The following is a 23,047-nucleotide window of genomic DNA, read 5'->3' as shown; positions in this document are numbered from 1 at the left end:
CAAGTTACCCCCAGATTCAAGCAAACTGGCCTGATTGACTTTTGACAGGACCCATGATACTCCAGCCAAAAAGATCAATAATGCACCTCCGTTTCAGGATCCCAGCCACAAGCAGGCCACAGGCTAGAAGCCAGCTCTTTCTTCCATTTGAGTGTAAATAACGGGAGAGCACCTAGCCGAAAGCGGACATACAGACTCTTGGCTAATGGCGGTGAGCTTGTATCCAGAAATAGGTCAAAACACGGGTAAAGCTGAGGCACTAGGGACTTTTTGGTGAACTGACCCCTGGGCCCATTATTTGTGTATGATTCATGAATGTACAACCAGTAGCCACATTCAAGCCATTAAACTATGCTTTTGCAAAGGGAATATGGCTCCTCCCACAGTCTTTTTAAACCCAACCTGTGCAACCAATCAGACACGAATTTGATCCATGGTATTAGTGGTGTTAACTAGGTCCTAAAGGGAATCTCTTTAGTCACTGAGCCCAGGTGTGGACCAAAGGAGAACCCAATCCTCTAGAGTTTTAAGTACAGCCAGGTCAGCTATTCTTTTGAGCCCTAAGTCAAAAAAGAGGGGACTAAGATGGGTGGAAGTCAGTATGAAGACCAGCCTCTGCACAAAAATTGTTCTCAGCAGTAACCAGTGGAGAGAGTCAGTGCAACCCCAGATCCCGGCACCATAGAGCACAGCACTTTGTACTTTTGCCTGATAAACCTCTTGGGCCGGTGGTATGGAGCGAGAGCATGTTCTTTTATACAATCTTATAATAGCACTAGATATATGCTCAATTAGTAAAGTGCTCTTAGTAAGTTGTGCAAATCAGTTGAAATTTTCCATTAATTTTACTCCTAGATAATCAAAACTGTGTACCCTCTCAAGTACTTCACCACCAACATGATTTATCGAATTCTTGACCATGTACCTGGTTTGATTTACTTTGAGCTCTAGACCCCTAGAACTACAAGATCCCAGGAATTTGTTTATCAGAAGCTGGAGTCCCACAGGTGTTTTGAGATGAGGAGCAAATCATCTGCGAACAATAGAAAGGGGACCTTTTCTTTTGTTCAAAACAGGTGAGTCATTTCTACAGTCCGGCAATACTTCCACTCCATCATTCATGTAGAAGGTAAATAATGTATTCATCCCCCACACACCTCATAAACAATTCTTGAACACTATTCTTCAAACCCATCTCTCCGATTCTTGGAAACTCACACATCCAGACACCCTAGATTATTCTTTCTTCTCACACCCTCATGCTTCTTCTTTTAGATAAGTAGAAGCGGGACTGGGCCGCTCGACTGACTAGCAGGGTGGTGGCAGCTCTCTGTGTGGTTTGTTTGAGCTCGCGCAGATTGCGAGGGGACCCTCCTCTGCACGCTATTGATGCCCACTGTGAAACGCTTACTGATAGAAATTTTTCTTAACTTATAAAAACGCACTTATCACTTGATGCAATTGACTGACTAATTGTATATTTTAAAAAGTTCGTTTTTAACTCACCATTATTGTTGTATCATTACCACCCTTAGCCCCGTTCCATCGCGGCTCAGTGCCGTTTGTGTGGAGGGCAGGGTCAGCTCCATTGTGCCTCAGCGCTGGCTCACCAATCCTAACGGAGCTAGTGTTTCAGCTGGGGGCGGGGCTCAGGACATAAAATGGCCACCCGGAAGCGCCGTCTCCGCGCCGAAGCCGCGCCAAAGGGGTGCCAGTCTGCGCTGGGACTGCGCTGTGCGCCAGTTCTTCTGGCCACCACAATCCCCAACAAACATCGAAGGTAATCACCTACTCTAGATTACAGCTTCTGAGCATAGGAAACAGACTATACGACAGGAAGTGCACTCATTTTGATTTTGGGTCACTGTATAATCTCTCTTATAACGGCTGTCCAAACTGCGCGTTTAAGACTATATCACCCCTCTTTCAACACCCTTCTGTCCTACCTCCCGGAGACAATAATGTAAAACACATAAGCTGCTTACTCATAAATACACGCTCCCTTATAAAACACAGGAACGATGTCACGGAATTAATAATCAGCCAAAACATTGACGTCATGTTCACCACTGAGACCTGGGCAGATCTTGCATCTGGCCTCTGGAAAAGTAAATTTTACCATGTCATATGTGCCTACGTGTTCCCCATGTTATGTCATATGTGCATGATCGATATGCATGTATCCCCTTTCTGATCGATTAAAGACGCAATTACAGTTGTGTCCATCTCTAGTATGCCAGTTTCCAGTCCTCGTGAAAACAACGAATATTAGGCCTATGTAAACCTATGTTGCCACGTTTTACAGTGTGCACGTTAATTCATTGAATTGTCCCCGTTTCTAGGCCTCAAAAGGGCCCGGACTCAGAATCAGTTCCTGTCTCCTGAACCCTCTCTGAGGAGCGATACAGCCCCCACCTGTATCCCTGACCCTGACCCTTCACTTACTTCATGCCTCGCAGTGCCCGGCCCGGCCTGGCTCTGCCTCCCAGTCTGCCAAGAGTATGTTATGTTTCTAGTTATCAGTCCAGCCCTCCTTCTCTGCATTCCTAAGCTACTGAATCACATCAATAGTTTCCGTCATGGTCTAGCCTTTATGTCTCCATGTAAGAGAAATACTGTATTAATATTCATAGAATATTCCTCGCACACGCACTACATATAGAATTATGCATGCACCAGTCTTAGTGTCTGTTAGCCTTTGCCCTGATAACTTTTGGATTCTATCAACATGTACTATAAACACCAGATACTAGATATGCCTAGGTACATGTCGCTCTGACCCTCCAGACTTTCGTCTCCTCTTCTAGTGCAGAAGTCATAGCCCCCAGTTCTCCCTGGTAACACGTCATTGCCAGTTTACGCGCACCACTAGGTTAGAGGTCCCAGCTGCTCAGGTAGCCCCCTCCATGTTTCCGCCCCTTTTTATGACATATTCTGTTACGTTTACATCACATGTCTATGTATACGCCCTGTACACGCCTTCTTGTTACATCATTTTGCCCTTATCTTTCGCGACTGCTACAAACCACGCCTACTGCTACGCCCCCTGTATTGAATGTAATGTATTTGTTTAACTATAAATATTGTGCACTGTTATTAAAAGCTAGCCAATTCCCAGATCCTGCCCCCGGCAGCTGCCATCCCATTCCCATGCAGGCTGTCCTGTTCCTGTCCTTTATGTCTGATTAAAGCCTGTAGACTCCAGCTACCTCGAATCTTGACTCTTATTTATTGAGCTATCTGTTTATATGAGTATCCTGAAAAAGAGAACCGGTAATTAATTATTTATTTACCACATAATGGCGCCCGAATAGGGACTTGCCCTTTCCCCACGCGCCGGAGAAGCCACGCAGGCCCCCTGATCCTCTGCAGCCGTGACGGAACCATACCGGCCACGTGCAGATATTTCTGCTTCAAGTATCCCTCAGGCCCACGGAGGAGACGGAGGTTGCGGTCCAGCGTCCAGACGAGGCGGTGGAGGAACGCGGCGAGTCCCGACCAGAGCCCAAGCCGAGAGTCCAAGGTCCGAGGTATCCGGAGGCCCACCTGTAACTGAAGTCCGAAGTTCGTCCGTCCGTCGTCGTAGCAGTCCAGTCCAGTCCGAGGCCTTCCGTTCTTGCTGCCCGGTGAGTACCATTGCTGGGGTAGTATCTAGACAGGGTCAATTAATTTGTCTCTGGTCCGTGGGTTTGGGTACACAGATCCAACACGAAGTGTCCACCTAGGTGGATGCGGGTCCTGACGTGTCTCTTTATGAGACCGGTAAGTTTCGTACTGTTTTAGCAGTGCATCTAGTCATTCCAGTAAGTTCTGTTCTGTTCTCGAGAAATTCATGTGTTCTGTTCTCAGTATTCCAGGTGATATTCTGTCCGAAACTGTTAAATGTCAATTCATGTGTTTTCAATGTTGTGGTATGAATGATTTGTTTTCAAGTTATTATTGTGTTTATCGTGTATTGTATTTGTGTCCAGATTCCAGTCTAAGTCATGCCTCTGTTCTCGAAGTTACGTCAGTTAAAAACCAGGAAAGGTCTGCTCGAAGAAGCAGTTCCTGTCCCGCCTAGGGACAGTCCAGGTCATTTTATGTATCATAAACATGGCATAAGTGCCATATTATATCTAGACTTATGGGTCGAGTATACTAAAGATCTAGAAGAGAAATATAGATGGCCTGTATCAGGTACATGGGATGCCCAGTGCATCATGCGAGTAGAAGAAGCATTATGGAAAAAGAAATCCAGACAGTCCCAGAAAGATGCCATCGAGTTATGGCGCAAAGAATCTCATAAAAGAACCGAAAAAGAAATCAGAAAGTCAGAATTAAGTAGAGAATCCTCAGAAAGAGCCCAAGAAAGGGAATTAATCGAAGTAGGTGAACGAGTTAAAGCCGAACAGTCAGACAGACAGAGAAATGCCCTTATTAAGGGTATGTATCCTCTTCTTGCCGAGGGCTTGTCGAAAGCAACCCCGGAAGCACCATGTAATTTCCCGCCGCCATTAGTTCCGATTAAGCTACGTCACAAACCGACCGCAGCTGATATTTTTCTCTCGTCCTATTTGGACGACACGGTCCCAGAATATGCAAATCCTGTTCCGCCCGCTCCTGTAAATAATGTAATTCCTGTTCCTCCAGCCACCGGGGCACCTGTTACAGCACCTGTTACGGTACCCCCGGTCCAGCCTACAGTACAAGTACCCGCTACATCGGTCACTCTCCCAGCACGAATAGTACCAGTCGACGATTCTAGTTTAGGAGCCGCGGGGGGAGGTCCTCCTGGTACCCCGCCACCACACAAACGTGTAACGTTAGTCGAGTTACATGAACGTGCGTTACAGCGTACGCCCAAACATCAGTCCGTTGCAGATATCAAGCGAGCTCTTACCGAATGCCGTTATGATCCAGTCCCAGGCGATGATAATATGGTTATATATTCATTGCGCGTAAGACGGGTGACCGAGTATTTGGACACCCTACCGAATATGAAAGAAGATCTAGACAGAATATATCGTTTCATCCGTACAGGAGAGGATCCAGAAAGTATTGGCGAAATCATGTCTCTAAGGAAAGCTGAGACTCAGCTCATGCTATTAAAGTTTCTAATTAATTGTTTAATAAGGGAACAAGATTATCCGACTAAAGATCCGACCGAAATGAGAGTCCTGACAAAGTGGAGTGATAATATAGCCGAGGGAAGACACAGGACATTAAGTTGTATAGAGAGTATGTACAAGAAAATTCGTAAGGAAATAATAAGGTTGCACGAGAAACGCAAAGCAGCACAAGTAAGCGAGAAAGAAGACGACTATGATACTGAAGAGGTAGACGACGAGAATCCTACCAGAATAGCGTATGTAGGTAAATCTAGACTTCCCGACCGACATTCACGCCTAGAACACAAGAAAGTTTTTCCTCCTCCAACACCAGAACAAGGCTCTCTTGAACAAGTATTTCAAGTTACCGATCACATTCTGAAATCACGAATCGGTTATAGTGAACTTAGTACTATGCATGAACAAGAACTAGCCCGATCAGCAGTCCGATGGACTACTGATTCTACCACTTTTCCAGACGAAATAGTGGCACAAATGTTTCTGAAACTGCCCCCAGCCGAGCAGCGACTGGTGGGTATGTATATGTATATGATCCAGCACCTCATTACACTGTATGAGGGACAACATTCTGATCCAGGTCCGTTACATGATGTTCTGAACGAGTTGCTCCAGTATAGATGGAAAGGTTTAGGTACCGATTTAATTAGTGTCATTCTAGAACAGCGCCACAAATATGGAACGTTCCTGAACCCGCATTTTGTTCACGTCTCACCCCCAGAAAGTAAATCATTCTACATAGATAGACAGCATCCGTTACGAGAAGTACACCCAGTTAGGACAGCGGGTGGTGAAATGCAACGACTATTTGTTTACACCCCTATCACAAAGATGGAACTCTTAGAGATGAAAAAGTTAATTCCCTGTCACGACAAAGATCCAGCAGGGTTCCATCGAGAATTAAAAGACATGCTCCGTATGGGAGAATACACGTATCCAGATGTCATTAAAATGCTAAAGGTCCTGTTGCCCGCAGGGGTATATGAAAAACTCAAGGAAAAAGAATGGGAGGTGGGAGAGAAAAAGATTGATTGGACAGCTCTAGAAGCTGAAGATAAAATACGAGTACCAGGTACCGGTCTTGGGGACAAATGTAAAGAATTGCCCGAGTTATTGATACAAGTTTTGCCAAGGTTATTATCCACGAAAAAGGAAGATTGGGATGCAATCTCAGCATGTAAACAGAAACAGGATAAAGATACTAGTGATTTCTATTCTAGATTTGAAAAATGTTTTATTATTAACAGTGGTTTGAGGACAGGTAGCGAGTCATACCCTCATCTTTTTGTTACTAAACTAGTCGAGAATTCAAGTCCACAAGTTAAAAATCGAGTTTTGAAAGTCGAAAGTACCTGGCAAGCTAGTACCCCGTCACAAATGCTTCAGATGCTCCAGTATCACCAGAATAGAATCAGGGAAGAGCAAGAACACGAAAAGAGACGTATGAAAGACACGAAAATGAAAGTATTAGTTGCACAATCTGTTCCACAAGACAGTCAGAAGAGGGGTCCGAATCAAGCCAGTCATCCTGCAGCTCCCGTTAAAGGGACATGCAATTATTGTAAACAGCCAGGTCATTTTATAAACGAGTGTGCAGTTCTGAAACACAACATAGCTACTGGTAAGACTAAAGAAAGACCACGTCCGCCTAGACAAGAACAAGTTTCACAGACTTCTCAGTCACCACAGAATGCACAACAGACAGTTCCAGCACCGCAGCCTATCGCTGCAACACAGCATGTTACACAGCAGATGTACCAGTATGCCCAGACAGAGTATCCAGAGTATCAACAGTATTCATGAAACAGCCAAGAGAGGGAGGTAGGCTTGCCTCTCATCGAGATACCTGTAGATCAAGAAGGTCCCTAAGTGCACAGTCAAGTATTAGGGAAAGACAGAAAGTTTTTGATTGATACAGGGGCAAGTAGGACTACTATCAGTCATGACGAGGTTCCAGGGGCTCCGCTCTCAGGCTCTAGAAATGTTTCCCTTGGATTTTCAGGAAAGCCTATTGTTAACGAGATTTCAAAACCAGTTTCCCTAGAAGTTGGTCCATTGTCCCGAACTACTGATTTGTTACTTACGAAGTCATGTCCAGAAAATTTGTTAGGCATTAAAACATTGAAAGAATTAGGTGCAGTGATATGCTGTTCCCCAGAAGGCGTCCGATTGTTTTTGCGTGACTTTAAAGGTCACTATGTATTACGCGATTTTGATCCAAGATTATCCAATGTACCGCAGCATTTATGGGCGCAAGGTCCAACTGATGTAGGTTTTATGCAAATCACACCCCATCGTGTGACTCTCAAGCAAGGTATAGTCTTGCCACGAATCAGACAATATAGATTGCCACCTGAGGCTGTAGCAGCCTTATCCAAAATTATTAATGAACTCATTGCTCAAGGAGTGGTTGTAGAAACTGACTCCAATGTATGTAATTCTCCTATCATTCCAGTCATGAAACGTACTGATCCAAATGCACCTCCAGTATATCGATTAGTGATTGACCTTCGAGAACTTAATAAATGTATCATACCCCAGTACCCAGTAGTCCCAGACATTTCATCCCTATTGACAGCTATTGATTCTGAAGCTACGTTTTTCACTGTCATCGACCTCAAGAATGCATTTTTCAGTGTCCCCATTCATCCAGACAGCCAGTACCTTTTCGGATTCTGTTTAAATGGAAGGAGCTATAAATTCACACGAGCTCCTCAAGGTTTCACAGAAAGTCCTAGTATTTACAGTCAAGCACTTAAAAGACAGCTAGACAATATTCACATGCCAACTGACACTGCCCTGCTCCAGTATGTCGATGATCTATTGATCACAGCCCGTTCTGAACGTGACTGCGAGCATGCGTCACTTACGGTCCTGTATTTTCTGGCCGAGCAGGGGCACAAGGTGTCCCCTTCCAAATTACAATTCTGTGTACAGCAAGTGATCTACTTAGGCCACTTACTGTCCAAGTGGGGTAGGCAGTTGACACCAGATCGTATCCAGTTAATAGCGAGTCTTCCACAGCCCAAGACACAGAAGGAGGTACGTGCTTTTATTGGCCTCACTTCTTACTGCAGACAATGGATTCCTCAGTATGCATTTCTAGCTAAGCCACTGATACAGTTAACGACACAGGAGGCAGCCGTATCGACTGTCCTCCCTTGGACATCTGAACATACACTTGTTTTTAATGAATTAAAGAAAGCCTTATGCCAACCACCTGTTCTAGCTACACCGAACTACAGTAAGCCTTTTACACTTTTTGTCACAGAACGTGATGGTACTGCATTATCTGTTCTCACACAAGATCAAGCAGGACAGTACAAGCCTTGTGCTTATTTTTCGAGCACATTAGATCCAGTAGCCCAGGCTTTGCCTGCGTGCCTCAAGTCAGTTGCAGCTACAGCTCTAGCTATCAGACAAAGTGATTCCATAGTATTAGGACACTCCCTGACAGTACAAGTTCCACATTCCGTGGAAGTTCTTTTAAACCGAACACAGACTCAGCACTTGACAATTGCACGTTTAACAGGTTATGAACTGACACTGTTCCAGCCACACATAGAAATCAGACGCTGCAACATTCTAAATCCTGCTACACTGTTACCGTCAGTTACTTCAAATCCTGCCACACATAACTGTGTGGAAGTCATTAACACTATGACTAAGCCAAGACAAGACCTGACAGACATTGCATTACCTAATCCCGACCTTACACTTTATGTGGATGGTTCATGTATGGGAAGTAGTACAGGAGAACTAGTAGCCGCGTATGCAGTGACTACTGACACCGAAGTTATTGAAACACACCGTATTGACACCCTGTCTGCTCAAGCAGCAGAGCTAGTTGCTTTGACCCAAGCCTGCATACGTGCCAAGGACCTGAAAGTAAACATATATACAGATTCACGTTACGCATTCGGAGTTGTACACGACTTCGGAGTACTCTGGCAGGAGAGAGGTTTCATGACTTCTCATGGAACCAAGATTCAGCATGGTCTCCTCATTCAAGCTCTGTTAGATGCAATACATTTACCGACAGCTATCGCTATCATGAAGTGCAAGGCACATACGAAAGTTACTGACATCATTTCCCAAGGTAACGATCTAGCAGATCGAACAGCCAAGCTTACAGCTCAGACCCCAGACATTCCAGTTAACACGACACGGACACTCACTCTAGATCCGACTACTTGTATGACAGTTAAGGACCCTACACAAGATGTCATAGACATACAGTTACATGCTACTCCCGAAGAAATCAAGAAATGGTCCGAACAAGGAGGGGTCCAGACAGATCAAGGATGGGTGACGAAGGGAAAAGCCACATGGTTTCTCCCCGACTCTATGGTTCAAGTCATTATTAACACCGCACATAGTCCAGCACATCTAGGAGAAAAAGCCATGTTAGACAGTATACAGAACGTTTGGTTCAACAAGCACCTACGAGCTGCAGCCAAGCAGAAAGTCCGTACCTGTATGATATGTTGCCAGTTCAATCCAGGTAAAAGTGTCCCGGTGGAACAAGGTGGATTCCAACCTCCTGACCACCCTTTTGAAGTCCTCCAGATGGATTATATTCAGATGGAGCGATGTCGAGGTTTCAAGTATGTCCTCGTAGTTGTATGCGCTTTGTCCAGGTGGACAGAAGCATATCCAGTTCCAGATTACACCGCTGCGACCACTGCCAGGCAGTTGGTTCGTGAATTCTTTCCCCGTTATGGACTCCCTAGGGTCGTGTATTCAGATAACGGCCAGCCATTCTCATCCGAGTTAATGAAACATGTTTCCCTTCTGTTAGGGTACCAGTGGAAGTTCCATTGTGTGCGCCATCCTGAAGCAGCCGGTCTCGTAGAGAGACATAATCAGACCCTGAAAATCCGCATTGCAAAAGTTTGTAAAGAGAAAGGTGTAGACTGGCTAGTTGCCCTGCCAGTTGCATTATTTTATATGCGAATGGTTGCACATTCCAGATCAGGTCTGTCCCCTTATGAGGTCGTATTCGGCCGCCCCCCAAACATGTGGGGTACACCTAGACCCCGCAGTATTACAGATGTTTCCAGTAATATGCTGACAGATTACCTAGCTTCCTTGATGTCTGCCCTACACTCTTGTCGTTCACAGGTTGCCGCCGCATTTCCAGACAACACCGAGGTGAAACCGCATGAGGTCATTCCAGGCGACCTCGTATTGGTCAGGAACTTTGATCGTTCAAGTCCGCTGGAGCCCCGTTGGAAGGAGCCACGTCTAGTCTTGTTAACCACGAGGACGGCGGCCAAGCTAGAAGGAAGAAAAGGATGGGTCCATCTGTCCCATATCAAGAAATTCCATGGACTTCGTGAAAAATCTTTTGCAAAGGACTGTTCCATTTCTAAGGACTGCCTAAAAACAGACTCTGAACTCAAGCCTTCCCTGTTAGAGGAAACTCCGCAACAGGAGTATAAAAAGAAACTCCGGTCTAGCAAAATAAGTCAGCCAGTTTAATTGTCTAAGTCCCTCTCGGGTGAAACGGTTAGACAGGTCCCTGACATGTATGAGATAGACCCCCATAGTGAGAGAGTTAGTCAAAACTCTATACGATGTATCGTCATTTTAAGTTTCTTATTGTTTCTAAGTTTAATGGTTACCTGCACAAGTTATGCATTACATTTATGTTTTCCAATTTCTCATATAAATAAGTTTGCTAATGCTACAGTAGAGCACACATTTAGTGATCTGCCTCCTCACGAGCTATCCTATCGTCTTGCTATGCGTAATAATACATTCATCCGAATGTTACACTATTCACACCAGACCAGCAATGCCACTAATTGTTGGGTGTGTGGTCGACTCCCCCCTTTCCAGACACCGAAGGGAGTTCTGCCACTCTTTCCTTATCCGTTTTCACATAATGGTTCGTGTGGAGCATGGTCCACGTTAACGTCATCCTCCAATGATATGCCCCTCCTGAATAGAACATGTTTCCCAGACAAGCAAGGTCTCTCCCATAGAACAGGGTTAGATCTAGAAAATGAAGTATATGATTTGGGTAATTATTCTTCGAATTTTATGGTCCTGAATGTTCAGTCTGATACTACTCCAGATTTACCTGCTATTTCAGTACTACCAGTCAAAGGCGAATTATGTGTCAGAAAGAATGGTTCCGCACATGTAGGACATAGTGATTGTACTATTACTGTCGAGTATAGAGACAGTGGGAAATCTATTTTCAAAGCCTCACGTCATTCTTATTTTGTTTGTGGTCAGACCGCATATATTCGTCTGCCCCTCGATTGGGATGGAACATGTTACATTGCCTTCCTACTGCCACCAGTTTTTCTAGCCCCATCTGATTATCATAGAAACACACATCTAGTACACGTCAGACATAGAAGGGAGATTGAGTCCCTGATTGTCGATCAAACTGAAACTACTCTAGAACAGTATCAAGACTTCAATAAAGGTTTCTTCTTCTTTATAGGCCCTGTCCAGAATAGTAAGTTAATACGTAGGTTAACCAGAACCCTCGAAGCAGTAGTGAATGAGACTACTTCTGCTCTAGGTAACTTAACCGAAGAGCAATCTGCTATGAGATTTGTCGTGCTCCAAAATCGTCTCGTTCTTGACGTCATACTGGCCGATAGAGGAGGAGCATGTAGAGTCATCGGATCTAGTTGCTGCATTTTCATTCCTAATAACGCGCCGTCTGTTTATTCAGCTATAACCAGACTTCACAGAATTGCCCATCAGTTACACCAGAATCCAGGCACCTGGACATGGTCCAGTTGGCTCTGGAGTATTATATCTGCCTGGGGATGGAAAGTATTGTCATTCCTAGGTATTGCAGTAATGATCATATTCAGTTGCTGCCTCTGTATACAATGTGGCCCTGCGATTTGCGGCATGTGCGCTACCTCTTGTATTCCTAGTCCTAAATCCCGTTCCAAGACAATTCGAGACGAGCAAATGATGCTATATGAAATGATAGATGGTATCATGAATATAGATGTTTCCTGATGGAAACGTAGGGCACAAGGAGGGAATGTGGAAAAGTAAATTTTACCATGTCATATGTGCCTACGTGTTCCCCATGTTATGTCATATGTGCATGATCGATATGCATGTATCCCCTTTCTGATCGATTAAAGACGCAATTACAGTTGTGTCCATCTCTAGTATGCCAGTTTCCAGTCCTCGTGAAAACAACGAATATTAGGCCTATGTAAACCTACGTTGCCACGTTTTACAGTGTGCACGTTAATTCATTGAATTGTCCCCGTTTCTAGGCCTCAAAAGGGCCCGGACTCAGAATCAGTTCCTGTCTCCTGAACCCTCTCCGAGGAGCGATACAGCCCCCACCTGTATCCCTGACCCTGACCCTTCACTTACTTCATGCCTCGCAGTGCCCGGCCCGGCCTGGCTCTGCCTCCCAGTCTGCCAAGAGTATGTTATGTTTCTAGTTATCAGTCCAGCCCTCCTTCTCTGCATTCCTAAGCTACTGAATCACATCAATAGTTTCCGTCATGGTCTAGCCTTTATGTCTCCATGTAAGAGAAATACTGTATTAATATTCATAGAATATTCCTCGCACACGCACTACATATAGAATTATGCATGCACCAGTCTTAGTGTCTGTTAGCCTTTGCCCTGATAACTTTTGGATTCTATCAACATGTACTATAAACACCAGATACTAGATATGCCTAGGTACATGTCGCTCTGACCCTCCAGACTTTCGTCTCCTCTTCTAGTGCAGAAGTCATAGCCCCCAGTTCTCCCTGGTAACACGTCATTGCCAGTTTACGCGCACCACTAGGTTAGAGGTCCCAGCTGCTCAGGTAGCCCCCTCCATGTTTCCGCCCCTTTTTATGACATATTCTGTTACGTTTACATCACATGTCTATGTATACGCCCTGTACACGCCTTCTTGTTACATCATTTTGCCCTTATCTTTCGCGACTGCTACAAACCACGCCTACTGCTACGCCCCCTGTATTGAATGTAATGTATTTGTTTAACTATAAATATTGTGCACTGTTATTAAAAGCTAGCCAATTCCCAGATCCTACCCCCGGCAGCTGCCATCCCATTCCCATGCAGGCTGTCCTGTTCCTGTCCTTTATGTCTGATTAAAGCCTGTAGACTCCAGCTACCTCGAATCTTGACTCTTATTTATTGAGCTATCTGTTTATATGAGTATCCTGAAAAAGAGAACCGGTAATTAATTATTTATTTACCACAGGCCCGGGTTTTAATATCGCCACTCCAGATGGCTATCAGGTAACAAGACTAGACAGATCTTCAGGGAAAAGAGGGGGGGGGCTAGCTATTATACATCGAGCTAAGTTAGCCATAAAAACTGAACCTCTTGACTACAATTTTGCGGAAGCCCTTGCCTTTACGATTTTTCTCTCCCCTACACAAACTTTTAAAGGAACTCTCCTTTATCGACCACCTACTTTACGCACATCCTTCTTGAAATCTCTTAATCACTTATTAGAACCAGTAGCTGCTAATCAGGACTACACCATACTGGGAGATTTTAACTTCCATTTAGAGAACTATAACGATAAGGACTCGCACACTTAGATCTCTGACTTTTTGGCCGCTGGCTTAGAACAGCAGGTTAACGTAGCTACTCATCAAGCAGGACACATCTTAGATGGCTTATTCACTAACAACGCCCATATCACATACTCTACAGTGCTCCCACTCATTTGGACGGATCACTTAGCTGTCAAATTTACAATTTTAGTTAAGAATCATAAGAACCCCTCTATTAGTACATGCCCTCCGATCATATGTCGCAATTGGAAAAATATTGATGTCACTGCTTTACACAATTTCCTGGAATCTACAATACCTGAAGATATATCTGATTCTCACGAAGCATCCCATAATTACGAATGTTGGCCATATAAGGCACTTGACCACTTAGCACCAAATAAAAAAGTGCAGCCAAATCGCACCAAACCTTCTGCAGCTTGGTTTTCGGAGTCACTAAGGCTCGAAAGATAACGCTGCAGAAACTTGGAGCGGTGTTGGCGTAGGAATTATGACAACTTCGATAGAGATACTTATAAGAATGCCTTGCTTAGCTACAGAAAGTTGATCACTGCTGAAAAACGCGCTTTCTATAGCACACAAATAGAACGTGCTCTCAACTCGAACAAACAGCTGTATCAGGTGGTAAAAGAGTCAGCTAATCCTCCTGCCCCCCCCCCCCCAATTGAACCATCCCAAATATTCTGCAACCAGGTAGCGGACTTCTTTCAGGCTAAGGTTATTGATATTTTTGACAATTTTACTAAAACAACGACTATTGACTCCGCCACCCCGGAGATTCCCCCTTTGTCACCAAAACCAAACTTTGAGGTTTTTTCTCCACCATTGTCTATGGTGGAGCTTATAAATATTGTTAAATCAGGATCATCACTGGACCCATGTCCTCCACCTATCCTTAAATCAGTGTCCAACCTAATAGCCCCAGTACTTAGCAACATCTGTCATACCATATTTCAGACAGGTGTTTATCCCCTTATCTGGAAAAAGGCAATTGTAATACCTCTTTTAAAAAAAAACACATTAAATCCCTTAGAGCCCAAAAACTACCGTCCTATTGCCTCTCTCCCTTATCCTTCAAAAATAATTGAAAAGGTAATGAACCAACAGTTGTCGACTTTCATTGATCAGAATGATCTACTTGACAACTCGCAGTTTGGTTTCAGGAAGGGCCATGGGACGGAGACTGCTCTGATAAAAGCTGCTGAGGAGGTCAGGATAATCATGGACAGGGGTGGCGCAGCTATCTTGATCCTCCTGGATCTATCTGCGGCTTTCGACACGGTCGATCACACCATCTTGATCGACCGTGTCGCTGCCATTGGCATCCAGGGTAGGGCCAGAGCAATGCTGGCATCTTTCCTGGCCAATAGAGTACAGTCCGTGAAGATGGGGTGTTATTGTTCTCCTGACTTCACTCTCCCTTGTGGTGTTCCCCAGGGCTCCTCGCTGAGTCCGACACTTTTTAACATCTATGTGTCGGACTTGGCGAGGGTAATTAAGTCATTCGCTATAGGTCTAACATCGTATGCCGATGACACACAGCTGGTCCTGGGGATACACAAAAATGGAGAAGCAGTGGCAGCGAATTTTCAGGAGGGCATGAAGGCCATCAGTACATAGATGAACCGGAATTGCTTAAAGTTAAAGTCTGACAAATTGGAGGTGATGGTTTTTGGTGAACTAACCCCGTCTTGGTCCCCGGTCTGGTGGCCTTCGGAACTGGGAAGCCCTCCACTACCAGTAGCCAAGGTGAAAAACTTGGGCGTGCTTTTCGATAACAAGCTTACGTTCCTTAGCCATGCCAACGCTGTGGTTTCAGCCTCTTTCTTTACCCTAAGAATGGTGAAGAAACTGCTCCCTTTTCTTCCCCCAACTGCAGGTAAAACCTTAATGTCCTCCTTGGTGTTATCTAAGGTGGATTACTGCAATGGTCTACTGCTTAACGCACAGGAGCAAGTTTTGAGCAAATTACAGCTTGTTCAAAATGCTGCTGCAAGGATTCTTATGGGTATACCTAAGTACGCATCTATTTCTCCCATAATTCGCGAGCTTCACTGGCTACCAATAAGAAGCCGGATAAAGTTTAAGGCCATGTGCATTATTCACAAGGCCTTGAACAACAATGGACCTGAATTCTTCAAAAGAGCAATCAAAGTCTATAAACCCAGTCGAACACTACGTTCATCTTCGGCCCAACAGCTCCAAATTCCATGCACAAAAAAGGTTACATGGGGAGATAAACGTTTTGTAGTGGCTGCCTCAAAATTATGGAATCAAGTCCCTTCCCATGTCAAACATCATTCTTCACTACTTTCATTTCGAAAACATCTCAAGACTTGGCTCTTTAATCAGTAAGATGTCAGTGGAACCCCTGTAATCTGCGAACTCCAGCGCCGAGACACCGTAAGGTATTTGTGCGCTTTAGAAATTTTAAAAATAAATAAATAAATAAATAAAATAAAGATTAGACTATATTTTTCTCTCTCAGTCTCTCACTCAAAATCTTTTATCTTCCTCTATTGAACCTATTGTTATCTCGGATCATGCTCCCATTATAACTGATATTGATTTACTTCCTCCTCGTCCCAAACCCTCTCGTTGGCGCTTTTCATTCTGCTCTTCTCACTGATCCTGTTTTCTCTTCTTCATTTCGTACTTTTACTACTGACTTCTTTCAAACTAACTCTACTCCCGACATTCCTCCTTATATTCTTTGGGACTCCATTAAGGCTACTGCAAGAGGATTTATTATTGATTTTGTCTCTAAGAAGAAGAAACAATTTCTTCAAAAACGTAAGTCTTCTCTTGCATATATTAAAAAGTTAGAACATCGATTTTATACCTCTTCTGATAAATGTATGTCCCCAGAACTTTTGCGTGCAAAGAACTCTTTCAACAAGTTTACCACGGATAATGCTTCATCCATTCTTCTTCGTAGTAGTGCGCGCTATTATGGAGGCCGTAACAAATCTGGGAAACTTTTAGCGAATTACCTTAAATCTCGTAAGGAACGTACTTCCATGGAATCCATATTTTCCTCTGATAATGTTCTTCTTCACACAGACCAACATATTCTTGAACAATTTCAACTCTTCTATCAACAACTTTACACCCCAGAATCCCCTCCTACTCCTTCTATGATTCACTCTTACTTTGATAAGTTACCTAAGCCATCTACTTCTCACCTTCATTTTTCAACCCTTGATCTTGATCACTCCCTTCATGAACTCTTTACGGCTCTGTCTACCCTTACTAAGGGTAAAACTCCGGGTCCTGATGGCTTCCCTGTGGAGTTTTATTTGCATTTTTCTGCCCTCTTATTGCCCAAGCATTTATTACTTTTTCAATCCTTTTTTTCCTCTGGTACTGCTGCAGGTACCTTTCAAGATGCCACTATTTGTCTCATTCCGAAGGAAGGTCGTGACCCTAAATTTTGTAAAAACTATCGTCCTATTTCACTAGTCAATGTTGATTATAAGCTTTTGCCAAATTGCTTGCTTTGCGTTTGGATTCCTTTATGCCCCATCTTATTGGAAAGGAACAATGTGGTTTCGTTAAAGGGAGACTCACTTCTGATAATTCTTGTCTTTTTCTGAACGTTTTAAATAAAGCCTCCTCTCTTTCCATACCTTTAGCTGCAATTTCTGTTGACGCTGAAAAGGCTTTTGACAGAGTAGATTGGTCCTTTTTATTTGCTTCTCTTAAGTGGCATGGCTTCGGATCCAATTTTATTTCTCTTATTTCTTTATTATATTCTTCACCCAAGGCTTCTGTTCTAGTGAATGGTCAACTCTCTTCTTCTTTTACTCTTCAAAGGGGAGTTCGTCAGGGGTTCCCTCTTTCTCCACTTCTTTTTGCTTTAGCCGTTGAACCTTTTTTGTCCTCCATTCGGCAGAACACTTGCATTTCTGGTTTTCCCTATGGTGATCACCAATTAAAACTTTCTGCGTATGCCGATGACATCCTCTTGTTCATTTCAGATCCAGAATCCTCTATCTCTCCTTTATTATCTGAATTTGAAGCTTTTTCCCTTGTTTCTGGTTATAAAATTAATTCAGATCAAACAGAAATTCTCCCTTTGACTAAGTTTTGTCTCCCTCATCTCTTTTCTTCCACTGGTTTTGCCTGGAATAGCACCAATATTAAGTATCTTGGTATCTGGTTCTCCAATTCTATTCTCTCCTCTGTTAAGTTAAATATGTCTGCTGTTCTCTCTCGCATTAATCGGTTATTTTCTTCTTGGAATCCTCTTTTTCTTTCCTGGTGGGGTCGGCTCGATTCCATCAAAATGATGATCGCTCCTATTCTTATTTGCACCCTTTCATTGTTGCCTGTTCACATTCCTGCCCTATATTTCAAACGCATCGATTCTTCTATCTCACAATTTCTCTGGAAAAATAAAAAAATCTAGAATTTCACTTTTATCTCTCCGTAGATCTAAATCGAATGGTGGTGTTAACTTACCAGATTTTCGCTTATATCACAAATCCTTTTCTTTCCGACAAGCTTCATGTTGGCTTTCCTTGGAATCATCCCCCTTTTCTCCTCTCTGGCTTAGCATTGAACAATCCTTTTTATCGCCCTTCTATTTTGAAGAAATACTTTGTTTCTCCTCTAAATCTCCCTATGATTCGCTTCCCTTATTTAAGCATACCTCCTCTCTTCTTAAACTTTTATTCTCCACACCGGATATTTCGCGTGAATCTTTTCTACATTTACCCATCTGGTATAACTCACTTATTCTTTTCCACAATAGGACCATTTGTTGGACTTCATGGAGACTCAAGGGTATCATATGGATCCGTCAACTCTTCGATGGGGTAGAGCCTTGTTCCTGTCCCCATTTTCAACTTCAGTTTCATTGTCCTCGCTCTTTTCTTCAGAAATATACTCTTCTTATGGAAATCATTCTTGATCGCTTTTATTCTCTTCCTTCTCCCTCTTCTCTCACTACCCCTCCTCATCTTCTTGTACTACTCTCTACTCTTCCTAGAGCGTCTCTTATCTATAAATACTTTTCTTCTCCTAATCCAGACCGTACCAAATCCAAACTGGAAATTTCCTGGGCAACAGATCTGGGATGCACTTGGCCCATTACCCTTTGGGATCAACTCTGGTCCAAGATTTTGAAAATTTCCCGTTCGGCATCTCTCACTCAATCTCAGTTTTTTCTATATCATAGACTTTATCTCTCTCCTCTTTCTCGTTTTATAGCCTCCTCTGATTCTCACTGTTGGACTTGTAAACCTCCTAATGCTGATCTTTTACATATGTTCTTTTTCTGTCCTACAGTTTCTGCTTTTTGGAAACAAGCTTGGTCTTGCATTTCTCATGATTTCTCACTCTCTATTCCATACTCACTCCCTCTTCTTTTTCTAGGTAGTCTCTCAGATTCTCTAAGTCTTCCTCCACATTCACAGGGTCTTTTTGATCTTATGCTTGCACTCGCATTTCAACATATTTCCTCTAACTGGAAATCCCTTACAAATGTCTCCATACATCATTGGTGGAACTCTTTATGTCATTTTCACAGACTTGATGTTTCCTTTGCTTCCTCCTGTAACCCACCCCGTAATGTTGAACTATATTGGCTACCTCTTACCACTTACTTAGATCATCTAGCTAAAAAACCAATGGTTCCTATCAACTCCGAGAATTTTAAACCCCCTTGAATGATTTTACTCCCTCCTTCTTTCATATTTGAATACTATTTTACATTTTTTTTCTTTTATAATGTGTTGCATATATTATGTAGTCCTTTTTGCTTATTTCTTGTATTATCCTTTTTCTTTGCCGTTATTCTTTATAGTATGACTTTGCTAGGTATATTATTTCCTATTCCCTTCCCTTCCCTCTTCCCCCTTCCCTTTCCTTTGAAAATTTGTATAAATGCTTTTCGTTCTTAGTTGACATTAGCAACATATGATTTCATCTGACTTTTATCCTTTATATTCTCATTTGCTGGTGTCAATTGTTATCATCATTATTCTTAATAAAGCTTTTCAAACATAAAAAAAGGTAAATAACGTCGGAGCTAAAACGCACCCTTGATGCAGCCACTTTCGATGGAGATGTGTAGTGTTAATTCTTCCTTACTGCCACAGCGAACTTGGGCAGAGTTCTTTGTATTGATTTTTACCAGGAGCTGAAGCAGGTTTGCCAGGACACCCATGTTAGCCAAGACACGCCACAAATAAAGTAAATGAATATGTATTTATTAATCAATTATTCAATGAACATTTGATTTGATGAGTTAATGTGAAACAATTCAATTTAATAACCATTATTTTAATTTACAATAAAATATGTATAATTTATATTTTTCATGTATACATTTTGTTGGACTTGGCCCGCAGGGCAGGTTCACCCCTAAACTTTTTGCTGTTATTTGTGACCCTGTGTCAGTGATTTTTGGGTCTCTGCGCACTTTTCCCTGGGTCCCAGAGTGAAAGTGCGTGCGTGTAGTATGGCTGGCCTGCCCTCCCATAGGAATGCATGGGGAATGTGTGTGTCCCTGGTAGTTCCTGATGCGTGGGGAGTGCAGGCTCGAGTTTAGTATGTGTAAACTCGTGAGAGTGAATGCTGCGAGATGGTGTATGCAGCATGTATGTGTCTAGAAGGGAAGTGCTACTTCTAGACATGGCTGTACGTGTGCAGTGAGGGTGCTGGAGTGTGATTGGCTGGAGCTGGCTGGCATGCCAGGCTCCAGAAAGTCTGGATGGGTCTGCCCGGTGGTGAGTGGGAGATTAGCATGAGTGATGTGTGGGAGGAGTGTACCTGTGTCCTGGGTGGGCTGGGTTTTCCCCCACACAATGCTGGCTCCGCCCCCCTGTGGTGTGTCTAATGACCCAAGCCTTGCCAGTGAATAGAGAGGGTGGTTGAGGTAAACAGAGTACTCAAGAACCAGCTGCAACTGGTTCCGCCCCCACCCTGCACCTTCAGACAAAGGAAAATGGTGTATAAAAATTGGGCTGTGTCCCCACAGATGTTGTTCTGCTTTTGGATCCTGCCAGAGGGGGCTGTTGCTGCTGCTGGGGCCAGGAGGACCGCCACTTGGGGTGTCTCCCTGCCTGGAGACCCAGTGTGCTGGCTCTGGCCCAGCCTTGCCCCCCCCCTGCCTGCCTCCAGCCCCTGCTGGAGCTTGTGCTGTGCCTACAGCACTGAGAGCGCTGCTCTCTGACCTTCAGCGCTGGGGAGCACTGGAATCCCTTGCCTAGCGCTTGAGAGCGCTTTATTTGGCCCGGTGGCGCTTGGGAGCGCCTTTTCTTAGAGGCTAGCGCTGCTAGCGCTTTGAGAGCCAGCCGGTGCCCACCCGGCATCAGCCCGAAATTGCGGTGCCTAGCGAGTGCCTACCTCGCTTTATATTTGCTTTGGCGGCGCGGGTGCCACCCCGCTCATGGCCGCTTTGTTTTGCCCGTGATTTATTGGATTCACGAGGGAGCCCACTCCTCGGATCCTGGGAGCCCGCCTGCCTGCCTAAGAAGGGAGCCGCCGCACTGCCCGCGGCGACCCGGAAGTGGTGAGGCGGCCAGCCAATCCCAGCGCGGCCCAGGAAAGGCCGACCGGAAGTCCCGCCTCCGTAGCCGAGCCGGGAAGGGAGAAGCTGCCGGCCGGGTCCCCGAGGCTCCCCGAGTGGAGAGGGGAGCCCCGGGACGAGAGGAAAGGAGCCCCGCCGCCCAGGAAGAGTCCTGGACCTGCGAGGCCCCGGAGAGGAAGAGGAGGCCGCCCGCGGCCCCTGCAGCGCCGCCCAGAGAGGAGCAGCGCGAGAGGAGCCGTCCTGCAGCAGAGAGACCGGTGAGTGCCCGCCCCTCCCCTGCAGTACCCGGGCCTGAGAGAGGCCAGTAGCGCTCGAGCCCAGAGAGGCTCGTGGGACCTTGTCTTGCATTCTGAGTCCCCAGAGGGGGGACTCCAACGAAGGGGGCACCATTGTTCTAGGCCCTGTGGGGGGCCCGGGCATTTATTTGTGTTGAGCCCGGAGAGGCTCTGGAGACGGCGCATTTTGTGTTGAGCCCTGAGAGGCTCAGAGGGGGCATCTTCTTCCCGAGCCAGGAGGCTCCTGGGGGCCATTTTGTTCTTTGAGCCCAGAGAGGCTCTGAGGGTGCCATTCCCTCGTGTTGGAGCCCAGAGAGGCCCCAGCCCTTTTGCGTTGCGAGCCCCAGAGAGGCTCGAGTGCCCATTCTGTTGAAGAACCTGAGAGAGGCTCAGGAGGGCCAGTTCTTGTCCAGGAGCCCAGAGAGGCCCCACAGTGCCACAGTGGTGGTTCTTGAGCCCAGAGAGGCTCCAACGTTGCCCTAACTTTCCCTGCACCAGTTGCCCAGCACTTTGTGGGCTACTGCTACGTTTAGGCCCTGACATTGGGACACAGGGACTGTCACAGGTGGTGACGGATCTAAGTTTTGCGCAATGTTATTGCTACACCTCTGAATGTTAATGCATCATGTGTTTTGTCTTTACACCCCTACAGGTATTGTGACATGTAGGTGGTTGTTTTTCTCCCTAGTACAGGTGGTGCTAGTGAGGTCCTGTTACCAGTAGTTACTGGTTAAAAGCTCTACTTTTATATTGTGTGCTACACTGATTTTACTTTCTAAAGTGCTATTTCTGAAAGTATTATTTCTAGAAGTGCTGATACCCCTGACAGTGGTCCAAGTGGCCCTGTCCTGTGCAATATCCCTTGTAAATTCCGCCCGTGCCTGTTGGCACAGTGTAACAAGATGTGTGTTTTATCTGATGTATATTTATGATAATACAAAGGCTATTTTTATATAACCTTGTGTGGAGTTTCCTTTGTGGTGGGCCTTTGGTTGTTGTTGCTGGGGTGCGTGCGCAAATACTTAGCCTACATCGCCTCCAAGTTTAGCCTTGCTGCTCGCGCCACGTTACATAGAGGGTGAGTAGGGGTTATCTTGGCGTGTAACTCCCTTGCCCTGACTTGGGTGTGGTGGTCTCTGACTGACTTTGGCGAAAGCCCTGGCCAGCCAGGGATCCCATTTCCAACACATTTCATTAATTTTCTCTATACTTTACCACAGGGATATCTCCACCTATGCGTGAAAAGTTACTAGTATTAACTATAGACAGCCATGTAAGTACACACTTAGATGCACATTTACACTCATAAATGTACCTTTGTGAGTAGTGGCTTTTGCAGAAGTCTTGTTGCATTTCTCAACTAGACCAAGAGCTGTTTAGGGAGCATCTCTCCCTTGCAATCACTCACTGTCTCTCTCTGACTTCTCCCCACACCAGAAATGCATGATGCTTTTCCTCCTGGACAGTTTCTCCTCCTGTAGGGCCAGGCAAACTCCTTCCTTTGCTCAACATGTATGCAGCCTTCTAGGTTCTAAGCAGACTTTCAAGGTTTGTAGGTTTCTCAGGAGCAGTACCCTCAAGAA

At 44.8% G+C, this 23,047-nt stretch overlaps 1 pseudogene; it reads right to left on the bottom strand.

The window, feature by feature from the left end:
* Positions 1 to 19,824, bottom strand: part of LOC144790890 (uncharacterized) — a 51,000-nt pseudogene extending 31,176 nt beyond the window's left edge.
* Between the last annotated feature and the right edge of the window lie 3,223 nt (positions 19,825 to 23,047).

The sequence above is a fragment of the Lissotriton helveticus genome, chromosome 11, assembly GCF_964261635.1.
Source record: "Lissotriton helveticus chromosome 11, aLisHel1.1, whole genome shotgun sequence".
Taxonomy (NCBI): domain Eukaryota; kingdom Metazoa; phylum Chordata; class Amphibia; order Caudata; family Salamandridae; genus Lissotriton; species Lissotriton helveticus.
Note: the sequence above shows the minus strand (reverse complement) of the source record. Positions and strands in the feature narration are given on the sequence as shown.